This window comes from Bison bison, unplaced genomic scaffold, assembly GCF_000754665.1.
Source record: "Bison bison bison isolate TAMUID 2011002044 unplaced genomic scaffold, Bison_UMD1.0 scf7180017864468, whole genome shotgun sequence".
NCBI classification, from domain to species: Eukaryota; Metazoa; Chordata; class Mammalia; order Artiodactyla; family Bovidae; genus Bison; species Bison bison.
The window spans coordinates 165,372-171,192 of record NW_011495029.1 but is presented as its reverse complement, the minus strand read 5'-3'; the positions used below and the strand labels follow the sequence as shown (position 1 = coordinate 171,192).

Sequence of the window (5,821 nt, the reverse complement as noted above, 5' to 3'; positions counted from 1 at the left end):
AGACAGGAGAAATATCAATAACCTCAGCTATGCAGATGACACCACCCTTATGGCAGAAAGTGAAGAGAAACTAAAAAGCCTCTTGATGAAAGTGAAAGTGGAGAGTGGAAAAAGTTGGCTTAAAGCTCAACATTCAGAAAACGAAAATCATGGCATCTGGTCCCATCACTTCATGGGAAATAGATGGGGAAATAGTGGAAACAGTGTCAGACTTTATTTTTTTGGGTTCCAAAATCACTGCAGATGGTGACTGCAGCCATGAAATTAAAAGACGCTTACTCCTTGGAAGGAAAGTTATGACCAACCTAGATGGCATATTAAAAAGCAGAGACATTACTTTGCCAACAAAGGTCCATCTAGTCAAGGCTATGGTTTTTCCTGTGGTCATGTATGGATGTGAGACTTGGACTGTGAAGAAGTCTGAGCACCGAAGAATTGATGCTTTTGAACTGTGGTGTTGGAGAAGACTCTTGAGAGTCCCTTAGACTGCAAGGAGATCCAACCAGTCCATTCTGAAGGAGATCAGCCCTGGGATTTCTTTGGAGGGAGTGATGCTAAAGCTGAAACTCCAGTACTTTGGCCACCTCATGTGAAGAGTTGACTCATTGGAAAAGACTCTGATGCTGGGTGGGATTGGGGGCAGGAGGAGAAGGGGACGACAGAGGATGAGATGGCTGGATGGCATCACTGACTTGATGGACGTGAGTCTGAGTGAACTCTGGGAGTTGGTGATGGACAGGGAGGCCTGGCGTGCTGCGATTCATGGGGTCGCAAAGAGTCAGACACGACTGAGCGACTGAACCGAACTGAACTGAACTGAACTGTAAGACAGCAGCAGTCACTTTATAGCAGTCAGTAACCCACAAAATGGGGTGATTTCTAGTACCACCACCTTAAAGATGATTGCAGGTGGTTATAAGCCTGACTCCTGCTGTGACAACTGTCAGTGTAGGAAACATGTTCGTGTTGATGAAACCAACTTCTCTAGGAAAGTAAGAATGATAACAGGGTTAAACCAGAATAATCAGTGTGAACTGTGGCTTTAAACAGACACATTGTCCAGCAGCATCTTGCCCGCCCACATGTGCACCCATGAGCTTCCTTCTGTCCACTCAAAGGAAGGAAGACCCCTTGCAGGGGAGGTGAGCTCCACAGATCGGCATCTCTGCTACTCAAAGGGGCACCCACATATAATGATGATAATAAATAAAAAGATAATGATTACCATAAACATGTTTCATTGGGCCAGGTTGAGTCTGTGAAAGGCCATGAGTTCATAGTAATATTTAAATGAGAGGACTTTAGAGAAAGTGTGGCCAGAAAGGGAGACATAAAGGCTAAAAAGCACGAAGATCCTCTAGAGAAGGGAATGGCAACCCACTCCGGTATCCTTGTCTGGAAAATCCCATGGATCGAGGAGCTTGGCAGGCTACAGTCCATGGGGTCACAAAGAATTGGACACAACTGAGAGACTTTCACTTTCAGTGGTAATGCAGGAGACGCAAGACTCAAGAGACGTGGGTTGAGTCCCTGGGTTGGGAAGAACCCCTGGAGAAGAAAATGGCAACCCGAACCAGTATTCTTGCTGGTCCCCTACTCTGCAGCATCCAATCTAGAGCAGCTCTATTTCCTTAGCGCCTCCCCTAAATCCCCTTACCTGAGCCCCCATCCTAGCATCTTTGTTTCTAACACTTTCTCTCTGCAATAGCCAGGGTTACCCTTCAGGAAGAGTAACCATCAGCTTGTTCACTAGGGAGTATGCCTGGTGGCGGAGGCTGGAGGCACTGACTGTGTGGATGGGAGAGAATTCACACAGGCAGGCCCACCTCCAAGCAGCTTCCTTTCTCTGTCCAAGCCACCCCTGCTCTGCTTATTCCCTGACTGCTCCATTTCCAGCTGCTGCTCTTTGTTCTCAGTCTAGATCTTAACACACAATGTTCCTTTGGCCTTGAATGCTCCTCACGCCCACCTGCTCTCCTGAAATTCTACCTCCTCCAGTGCCACTCACCTTCACCCTGGACCCTTCTGCCTCTCTTCTCAGGGCCTGAACATCAGGGATGTGTTTTCTGGGCTGCTCTATGTTGAAGGGTGTCTGTATGACCCTGTCCTGCTGAATGACACACAGGGGAAGACAGCTGAGGGGTCTGGGGGCTCCTGCTGTAAGGGAAGGAGGGAGAGGACAGCTGGCTGGCCTCTGTGTCCTTCTCTGCCTCGAAGCTGCAGGACCCTGGGAGCCAGGGCAGCCAACTGAAACTGTGAAACACAAGGACCAAGAGCCAAGGAAGAGAGAGGAGGAGGGTGCGGGCAGAAAGGACTGATCTGGATGATGCCAAACACTTGTAAATGCATGTGGACCCTCCACCTCATCCTTCCGTCTTTCCCTCCCATTCTTGTCCTGGTCCTGACCCTTGTCTGGGGCCTCAGCTGCCTGTGAATGCTGATGGTGCTCCCTCTGCTGGATTCTTATCTGGAGCGTCCTCCTCTGTTAGCCTCTGATTGGTCCCTTTCCCAAAGGGCTGTTTCTGAGAAAAGGGAGGACTGCAGAGAAGCCCATTCCTGCCCAACTGCATGGCTGGACACAGAGCCCTTCTCTTCCTGTGGGCAGACAGAAAGTGAAAGTGAAGTCGCTCAGTCGTATCTGACTCTTTCCAACCCATGGACTGTAGCCTACCAGGCTCCTCTGTCCATGGGATTTTCCAGGCAATAGTACTGGAGTGGATTGCCATTTCCTTCTCCAGGGGATCTTCCCGACCCAGGGATCGAACCCAGGTCTCCCGCATTGTAGACAGATGCTTTACTGTCTGAGCCACCAGGGAAGTCCTCAGACAGAGATTCTACCAAACATCTCCCTCCATGTGACTTCAGGGCATCATCCTTAGGCAGGGAAAGGAGCGGTTATGGCAAGATCAAGTTCAAAGTCCTTAGCCCAACACCCAGGCCCTCCTGATGCTCCTACTCCTGTCTTCCTCACCATCCTGCCTTCTCAGAGCATGATCCAGGGGCCTTGAGTACTCCCAGCTCCCTGGACTCTAATTTCCCCCCAGCCTCCAGGCCTTCGCTCAGGCTGCCCCTCCCCCTGCAGGTGGTGAGACATTTCCCCACCTGCCTCACCAGGTGAAATGTTACCTGACCTTGGAGGCCCAGCTCCAAATCCTCCTTCCCTTGCTGTCTCCCCCAGTTCCTCTCTAGGGCCCCCTGGAATCTTGCACTTTCCTGCCTGTGGGTCTATTTGTGTGGAGTTTCTTTAGCTCCCAGCACCAGGCAGGGGCCTTGTCTCTTCTCTGCTGCTCCTCCTGCTCCAGGGCCTCTGGGGCTCCCTCCACCCTCCTGGGCACAGCCTGGCTGAAATACAAGGTGTGGGACCTGTTACAGTGACGTGAAACAACCAGCTTCTCAAAGACACAGCACAGCTCTTGTTTTACCTGTGGGGCAGTAATTCTATTTGTTTTCCTTGTCTGTCTTGATGAAAGGCCCTTTCTGACAGACAGCACTATCAGATTTCTGAGTGTTTCCATATATGGGCATCCCTTGCTTTCCAAAAGATCACCCTGTGTAGTGAAACCTACATGGTCTATTCCCTACGCCATCTTGCTTTAGAAAAGCTTTTGTAGGAACACTGTACTTTCAGGTAGCAGGAGACACGTGTATTTCCTCATGTCTCCTTACTCCAGCCATGATATTTTTATAGGAGGAGAAAGAAGAGAGAATTGGGGGGAAATGTGGGTCTTATCTAAAATCTGATACTGGCCTGAGCCTTAAGCCGGACATTCCAAAGTCTCTCCTCCCACAGGGTGTCTGGGCCAGGTCTGCGTGCGCAGCCCAGCTCTCTCCAGCCTCTGCTCTCTGTTCCCTAACTGCTGTCTAAAACTTTGTGAGGGGAGGAGGGAGGAGTCATTTTCTGACTGCAATGAATGCTCTTTTGAAGGCACATAAAAGGGTGTGTTCATTTGTGACTGTGAAATGTACCCATTAAATATGTTCTTTTGAATGAGAAGACAAAGAAGGAAAATATCAAGGAGGGAAGGAGGAAGAGGAAGAAACAAAAAGATTCTAATCAATCAATCAGTGACTCCAAAGGGATCTAAATGTAAACCAGAAAGAAAAAAACTACAAAGGTACTGGAAAAAAAAAATGTTAGAAATAATGTTGATTTGAGGAAACCTTTCTCATTAAGACACAAATCCCAGAGCCATAAAGAAAAGTCTGATTTATATGACCTCTTAAAAATTAAATATTGCCATGGACACCATAAAGCAGGCCAGAATACAATGGGAGAGCAGCAGACACTTTTTGCATTATTTCCTGTACACAAAGGTGAGCATCCCCAACACACAGCCTAAAATCCACATGAAAAGACTGAAATTAGTTTTTTAAATGTTGAATACGAAATCTGAGCAAACGATTCCCGAGGAGCTGACTTGCCCAGGGTCACACAGCTCTCGGTGGGCAGAGACGAGGCTGAGACCAGTGCTTCTGACATGGGTATGTGAGAGGAATACTGTAATTTTAATAAACCAAAAGTTTCTAGGATTGTTTCTGCCTGTAAAACACATAGATCTAAGCTCATGTCCCTCCTGTTATACTGACCTGTCTACTGTTGGGGTTTTTATTTTAAGATGGCAAAGCCAGGATCTTAATGTGGGCATCGTGCAGTGAGCCCTTCTCACTTTGTCTGCTGGGCCATCTTCCCTACACAGGGCCACCCATCACCTACATCCTGAGCTGAGGCCCATTGAGCACAGAAAGACAGTGCCCTGCATCTCCCCGTTTGCTCTCCTGTCCTTCTCCAGGCCTCAGTTTCCCCCAGGGCCTGGCTCTGAGCAGGCATTTAGGAAGCAGCGGTCAAAGGGTAGGTGATGAAACCTGGCTTCCTTATATCTCAAAAGAAATCCTTTGCCCCACTGGCCTCAGCACAGCACCCTGGGGGAAACATCAAGGTGGCCAGGCCACAAGGAGGAAGGGTTCTGACCCCCCTGCCCTCCTTCACCCCCTCTGCTTCCTCCAAATTTCCCAACACTCACCCCCAATACTCACCTTCCTTCTGGGGTCACCGCTCATGTCTCAGAAGTCCACATCCTGAGCTGAGCCCATCTGAGCAGGTGTCACCCTCCCTCTGCACTGTTTAGGGGCCCAAGGTGTGGGAGGAAGCCATCAGACTCACTTGCCTCCACAACCAGGCTCTACTCCTGCTTAACCCACCATGTCGGCCATGACCTCACCTTTCTGAGCTTCCATTTCCTTTCTTCTGTCAATTAGTGACCATCAGCAGACCGTCATCCTGAGGATGGGGAGATGGGGGGTGGGGGGTCCTACCCTGCCTGCTTACCCAGAAATCTTCTCTGGCTGAATGTAAACAAGATCCAGTTGTTCTCAGCTATGCAAAGCAGCTACCAGCTTTTTGACTCTGCAATAACGACACACGACCTCTGGGCCCAGATATACCTGGAGAACTGAAAGGGAAAGTGAAACCCTCATCTCTGAGTGGCTCAGGTCAAACAAACACCCTGCACACCAGGGCCACCCTGAGCTATTCTCATCCTCCCTGCTGATGCTCTTAGAAAAACAGTCCTGACATGCAGGTCCTTCTGGGCACGGTCCACCCTGTCTCAAGCTTCACGATGGAAGACCTGCCACCAATTGACTGTGAAACCCTTGGTCAGTCACTCCTCCACTCTATGAACTTCTTCCTGGCTCCTTCCACCCTTTCCACCTACTCACCAGCCTGCCTGCCTTATTTACCTTTGCACCAGAATCACTTGGCACAGTCTCCCGGAACATACCAGCTGCTCACTGCATACTGGTCATACTCCTGCTGCTGAGG

At 49.5% G+C, this 5,821-nt stretch overlaps 1 protein-coding gene across 4 annotated transcripts in view; it reads right to left on the bottom strand.

The window, feature by feature from the left end:
- The window catches only part of LOC105003397 (apolipoprotein L2-like), a 41,549-nt gene that overhangs the window by 23,081 nt on the left and 12,647 nt on the right, over positions 1 to 5,821 (bottom strand). The window contains exon 2 of one of the 4 annotated variants that reach the window (XM_010860536.1): positions 5,327 to 5,450. The exons of the other annotated variants lie outside the window; for them this stretch is intronic. The gene's annotated coding sequence lies outside the window, so the exon portion shown is untranslated. The remainder of the gene's footprint in view (positions 1 to 5,326; positions 5,451 to 5,821) is intronic. 4 annotated transcript variants of the gene reach the window in all.